The sequence below is a fragment of the Camelina sativa genome, chromosome 14 (assembly GCF_000633955.1).
Source record: "Camelina sativa cultivar DH55 chromosome 14, Cs, whole genome shotgun sequence".
Taxonomy (NCBI): domain Eukaryota; kingdom Viridiplantae; phylum Streptophyta; class Magnoliopsida; order Brassicales; family Brassicaceae; genus Camelina; species Camelina sativa.
The window spans coordinates 164,476-171,942 of NC_025698.1; the positions used below are offsets into that span (position 1 = coordinate 164,476).

The following is a 7,467-nucleotide window of genomic DNA, read 5'->3' on the forward strand; positions in this document are numbered from 1 at the left end:
AGAAGAAGAAGAAGAAGATAAAATTTGGTAATTTATCATCTGCCTTCCGGTTTATGTGTATGTATGATACGTGGACTCGGTTCGATTTTGTTTTCCGTCACGTGATAAAAATGAAAATATTATTTACTGTGACTAGTGAACACTTTCACAATAACTCAATTTCTTCTGGTCAACAAAAAACATGTTGTATACTATTATTTTTTGTCATTTTATATCTACCTAGTAGTACTCATGTTTTGCTACTCGAATATTTTGCTGATAATGTTATCTTGGCCGATGTAATGTTTTAAATCATCTCATCAGCCTCAGGGCATATATAGGCATGTTTATTTTTTCGAAAAAGGAATTAATTACCAATAATACCTCTTTAACATGAATTTAGCCAATGATATATATATATATATATATATATATATATATATCTAATACGTTGTAAAATCAATGGAAGAAGAGCTGAAGAAACCTATCCTTCAAAAAAAATTCCACCGTATAAATAAGAAGAGTAATGGTTGTTTCCACTTTCCATGTGATGATTAATTTATCGATGACGAAACTACGAAAAATGGTTGGAACCTCGACAGTAAAACCAAAATTTTAACACACACATATATGATTGTGTTTTGTGGATATTAGTCTAGGGACATTATCGATGGAGCCACACTACCAGATGTTGACATATTCGAACACGCAATAAATCATCATGCATCTCTCATACGTGTTTATTACTTTATTGTTGTTGTTGTTGTGATCTTTAAGAACTTTTTTGAATAGAGAGATACTCTTTGGTATAGTTCATTTCATACCCTCCACCGCTAATTTTAAAGCTGCCTAAAGCAAATTCTTTTTTTTTTTTCCTCAAGAACTCCGTTATATTAGATTAAAGGTTTACAACCTTCTTTTGAAGAAGAGCCAAATACACTAATAAACTTACACATGAGGATAAAATAAACTACAATCAATAATCTTAAACCATACAACAAACAAGTTCTAAGGCTTGGCTTGAAACCATAACATTGAGAAGATAAAAGAATGGGACAACTAAGTACTGAAGATAAAGAGTTGCCCCACAGAGGGAGGCCGCTCGTAGTGAAGGATAACCAACCACTGCCACATAGTCAGCCATTTTGATACCCGTTGACGTTGCAAAAGAACGAACTCGGTATTTGGATTCCGTACGTGCACCAAAAGTCCCTGAAAAGGGTGGTAACACGTTGGACAAGACGAGAGTCTTGAAGGATAAGAACTTGAAATAACACTTAGGGAGGATATTGTATTGCCCAACTCTTTATGAACCTGAGAAAACACTTGAAAAAGGTTTCGACGTACTTCCAATATTGATTTTTCTGAGTGGAGAGCAAACGCCAATGACCCAGTAGATAAACAATGAGAAATGGCTGAAATTCGCTTTACTAGCGTCCTTAGTTTCCACATGTAACCACACATCGTAAATTTCAACATCGGAATGTCTCGATTACTCTTAACTGGAATGTCAAAGATAATGACTAAAGGTTCTCGGCTTACAAATATGTTCCTCCAGAAATATCTAGGGAGATCATGATATTGCAAGACCGGAAATGGATTGAGCCACATAGACGATGGGAGCCCTGGCTTTAGGAGTGAGTACGAACCTAGATATAAAAGTACTTCTAGTCGATGGTATTGATATAGACTTACCATCCCTTTTCTCCCCCAAATAAGTTCTGTCATGATATGATGGTGGGCGGATCTCCATCCTCCTCCGCACCGGTGAAATTGCTAGTACTTCCTTTTAGCACTTGTTCTTGTTGTTGGTTCTTTAAATTCTCACCTCCTGAGGAGGTGGATCCATTTCAAGGTTTTCTGGTTTTCGTCGGGACCAGATTAGAGCTTTGGCACTTAGGAGAGAAACGAAGGTTCAGTAGTTTCCTAGATGCTGCACCTTGGTTGTCCACGAAACCACCATTATGGGCCTTTTCTTTGGGCTCTCTTTTCTTGTTTACCTTCTTTTTATTTTTTCCTTTAGCCCGGCCCACATCACTTAACGGAAGAGGGGGACGACTTCGATTATCCTCGTCTTCCTTTGTGAGCTCCGTAGGGATCACTTCCTTGATTTTGGCTCCAAGTTCTTGAGGTTCTTTGCCCAGCAAATCATCTTCCTCCATATCTAAAGCGGATGGATCCCAGCCCGAAGCCACCGCCTCTCGGTACGCTTCTGCGTCTTCCTCTGTCCAATCTAGATCCACCTTTGCTAAAAAAATAATCTCTTAGCTAATGTAGACATTATTTCAAGTATATTATTAATTACCCAAGAAACCAAGATGTTGACCCCAATTCTAATCTCTCCATCTCTTTCTTCCTGTATGAACCTAATAAATCAACTTTAAATACACACTCTCTAGTCTATATATATATCTCCACTGGGTTAAGCTGAGAATAGTAAGAAGCAAGGCCATTATAAGAAGGTACAAAACTTTAATACAGACTTCTTGGTTTACCTTTTTTATCTACTTTTTAAGTTCGTTTTTAAAGTTTAGGATCCATCTGGATATTTGCAGTTTAAACTATAAGACCATCTATGTCTTCGACAATGGCGGATGGTAAAGAAGCTATTAGGAACATCAGGTTAAGAAAACAACTCGTAGTTGCTGTAAAAAGCTTGCAATGGAACTACGCAATCTTCTGGTCATCTTCACAAACACAACATGGGTAAATAACTTTTATTAATGTGTTATTTTTGCCTCCTTATAATTCTTGGTAATATGAACAAATTAACACACACAGATTTTACAACTTGATCTCATCGTAGTTTGTCAAATTTAGGCATTGCTCTGTTCATCTTAGTTGTATGCACGGAATTACATGCGTTTCTTTCTTATTCAGATGACATATATGGGTTTTCATTGTCTTTTGTTAATGTCATGATGTGATTAGGGTTTTGAAATGGGAAGAAGGATATTATAATGGTGATATAAGAAAGAGGAAGAATAAGAGCTATGAAGCTGATTCTACGTGTGGGTTGCAGAGAAGCACGCAGCTCAGGAATCTCTATTTATGTATGCTCGAAGGAGACACTAAAATTACTACAACCCATGGTCATGGTCGAGATAATGATGATAAGACGTCAAGTAGTAATGTAATGCTCTCACCAGATGATCTCTCTGATGAAGAATGGTATTACTTGGTTTGCATGTCCTACTCTTCGTACCTGCCCAGTGGTTCGATCTCTCTCTCCCTGTAATTAAGTCTCTAACTTGAATGCATTTCACATCAAGTAATTATTCTTTGTTGCTAGCTAGCCTATCAGTGGGTCATGACAACCTTGATATAAATGGAAATTGAATATATTTGGATACAGATATATAAAGAAAATTTATACCAAACGATAACAGACTAGCTAGTGGGTTTTACCTATGTATTAAGATATGTCATGCTATATTCGAATATAGAGTTTGTACTAGGCCACTGCATTATATATAAAACCTTTTTCAGTATATCATAAAGTACTTTAGACTTACCCTGGCCTCAAAAAAAAAAGGGGCCAAATATTGTTGGGATATAGAAAAAGACTTAAAGAGATGTCAAAAAAAAAAAAAAACCATATTTAATAGGATATGTATAAAACAAAAGCGATAGTAATTTTAAGAAGAATAGTAGCACTATTTAATAACTCTATTTTAAATAACTTATTGTTAAATTTTTTTGTTTGCCAATATCATTTAGCTTTTTTTGCTGAATCTTAAGTTATAGTACCGTAACCTAATGCTTTGTTGAGCACAATATATATATATTAGTTTACCGGGTAAAGCTTTGGCGACGGATGATACCATATGGCTTTGCAACGCACAACAGGCAGAGACCAAGCACTTCACTCGATCTTTGCTGGCAAGAGTATGACTCTACAAACTTTTCTCACTGCAGTATCCTATAATATCCAACTCTCACTCGTCTCTTCGTTCCATTTATTTTTCATGTGACGCTCCAATGGAATTAATTAGAGCGCATCCATTCAGGTACTTTAGGCTATAATCAGAACTAAGTACTTCTTAACTAATTGTATAAATTACAAAATTACAAAATTTTGGAGATTAATTTGCACTAATCTTTTTGTCTTCTACAGACCGTTGTGTGTTTCCCTTACTTAGGCGGCGTGATTGAGCTTGGCGTCACAGATTTGGTAGCGCGCGTTTTGAATTTCTCAAATAACTTTTGCTTCAGATTTAATACACTCTATTTTACCTACACCATCAACTCATATATGTGCTTTTTATGTTAAATGAAAAAAAAAAATTGCAGAAGATCCTAATCTGATTCAACATATCAAAGAATGCTTGTTGGAAACTTCAAATCCCGATTGCTCGGAGATTTATATCAGCGAAGGAAACTCGAAACTCGTAAACCTAAAAGATGGGAACCTTCAGTTTTGGTCTAAACCTGATGAAGGCTTGCAATACAAGAAAACATTATCTACCGTTCTGAGGTTTGCTACGAATAGACCAAAGAAGAAAGATCTTGCTTCATCTGATTTTGGCTATAGTTTCTTGCGTTGGAAGTCTCAGTCAGTTACTTCAAACCCAAATTATCATCAGAAGCAGAATAACGTGTTGTGGAAGATATTGCATGATGTCCCTCTGATGCACTCTGCAGATGAGAAGAAAATGTTTCAGGCAGAAACAACTGGTCTGAATCAGCGTGTTTCAATGGAGTGCGATGATGATGATCCTTCAGATAAAAGTGAAGAGAACGAGAAGTTCAGTGTTCTCAAATCTATGGTTCCCACAGCTAACGAGGTAAGTAAGCATTTTCAATATTTTCTCGAACAATAACAATCATCCCCAAATCATCTGACATAAAACTCTGTTTTTGAATTTAGGTAGACAAAGCATCAGTTTTGAACAACACGATAAAGTATTTGCAGCAACTTGAAGCACGAGTTAAAGAGTTAGAATCTCGTATCGGACAAATAAAGCCAACGATGAAGGAGAACATGCTTTCTGAATTGATCGAAGAGACATCAGAAACAAAGCAAGGAATGGTGAGAGATGAGACGGCACACGTGAGAGTTAAGCTCAAAGAAAGCGAAGTCTTTATCGAAGTAAGATGTCTCTATCGAGATTACATAGTTGCAGATATCATGGAAGCTGTGAGTAATCTCAACATGGATGCTTTCTCGATTGAGTCTCACAGTCACGATGGAGTGCTCATATTAAATCTTAAAAGCAAAGGTATATGCGAAAACAAATCTTCTTTGTAGGTTTAATTTTTGTGCTTTCTTGAATAACACAGTACCTTTGGGTTTATGTTTTTGGTTCTTAATAGTTTCGTGGTGATGCGGTTACCTCAGTTGGAATGATCAAACGGGAGCTGAAGAGAATAGCATGTGAAAGCTAAATCGTTGGTGAAAAATGAAGACAACGTAGTATTTTTATTCCACAATAAATGGTAAAATCTAACATAATTTATTATTATTATTGTTATAGTAGATTATGGTTGATTTGCTATATATAAAGAGTAAGAATTTGCCAATGTAATATTATTTAAAAGGTATTTTCTGAGCACTGGACGGATATAAACAATATTTTGAATTTGTGTACAATGCATGATTTTAGATATCCCTATATAATAAAACGGAAATACACAATTTTTTTTGTAGACTATATAATTTTTATAAGTTGGTTACAAAATAGGTTATATATTAAATATAGGTCGGTTAAAACGTTCTAGATTAATTGGTCAATATATGGACTATATGAATACACTTAAGAATATCACAAAGAATCTTCTATAAGAGAATATTTTTTTTTTTGAAAAATTCTTAAAGAGAATATTCCAATGATTATACAATTTTCTAAATAAAATCTTTAGTATTCAGTGTATTATTACAAAATATATACTGTTAAACATAAAAATATATTCTTAGGCGTAAAAAAGAATAAAATCTTGGTAATTTATCACACTTAATCGTGATTTCCGAGATCTTATTGTGCAACTGAAAATAAAATCTTACCTAAGCACGTGTCATATTAAAAAACTTTCGCCAAACATGTTCAAAAATTAAAATAAAAACAAACAATAAACATAACCATTTCTCATACACAAAATTACAAAATTAACAATATATAACTTCCAAAATAGGTATTTTTTAAAGTCATTATATTTAGCATATGATTTTATTGGATAATGATTTATCAAAAACTTTTAAAAATAATTATATAAATTATATTTTATTCTATAATTATAATATAAGTAAAAAGAATTTCAAACTTGTGCTATAGCACGGTCGGAATCTAGTTCATCTTATAATGGTACGCACGTCTGTGTCATGAACCATGCAAAATACAATCTCTCATCCTTACATTTGCTGATCATGTGCTATATATAGTATAGAAATATGATGTATTTGTCATAAAATTGATGTATAATAATTACATTTATTCTGACGGATTAGTAGGTTTGAGTAGATCGTGTAAGCTACATGGGTCCAAAGCTAACCTCCGACCATGTGCTAATTTCATAATAGTTCTAATTTATTATTGGTTTGCACAAAAAAAAAAGTTATAATTTATTCATGAAGCGTTGACACAATTAAAATTTCAAAAGTATATATGCCATGGTGTGTTCCTAAACCGACCATACATTTGAGCAAAGTCAACAAGTGAAAAAAAAACATACAATTCGATAGAACAAAAAAATATATATTTATTTTCTCACATTTGGAAATAATTACGATCGTTACTAATTCTGAGTATTTGGTTATGTTTTAAATAATTGACTTTAATTCGTTGAGCAAATACAGGATATTTATCTGGATTGATCAGTAAGATAGATCATCGTTAACAGTGTCTGACGGGGATAACAAGAATAAATGATGATATTTTTTATTGTTTCTATCAGAAAAAGTGAATGATTAATGGGATTAATCATATAGTTACGAAACTAACATTTTTCATATTGAAAAACATATCTTATACAGATTAGCAACTACATTTCCATTGTTTGTGTAAGAGGCACAACCGCACAAGTCGTCTTTTATCGGCACCACAAACTACTCTACGGTGCGTACGATCACAACCGATTAGTCATCTTCTTCCACATCGGACGATCGACATTGTTCCAACTTCCAAGTCCTTTTTTTCTTTGCCGGTGGCCGGTAATATTCTATATTGGATAGAAAAAAAAAAAGAGTTCAAGCGGAAAGAGAGAGGTTTCATAAACGTTATAAAATATTCAAATTTGAAAGCAAATCTGCAAAAGCTTTAAAGGGTAAATCAAATAAAGACCGTTGCTTTTTTTTTTCTTCTTCTTTAATTACATTTTTAAATTTAATTTTTTTATCTCATTATCTGACGGATATATAAGCGAAAGATTATATATATATATATATATATAAATAAAAGAAAATCTTCGTGATAATTTCGATAAATATTGTTGTGATATATTAATATTTTTTTTTCTTTCTTTTTGTTTTGCTTTTTGATTTTGGCACGCCTT

At 33.6% G+C, this 7,467-nt stretch overlaps 1 pseudogene; it reads left to right on the forward strand.

Moving 5' to 3' along the window:
- On the forward strand, positions 1,969-5,576 carry LOC104743096 (annotated as a pseudogene).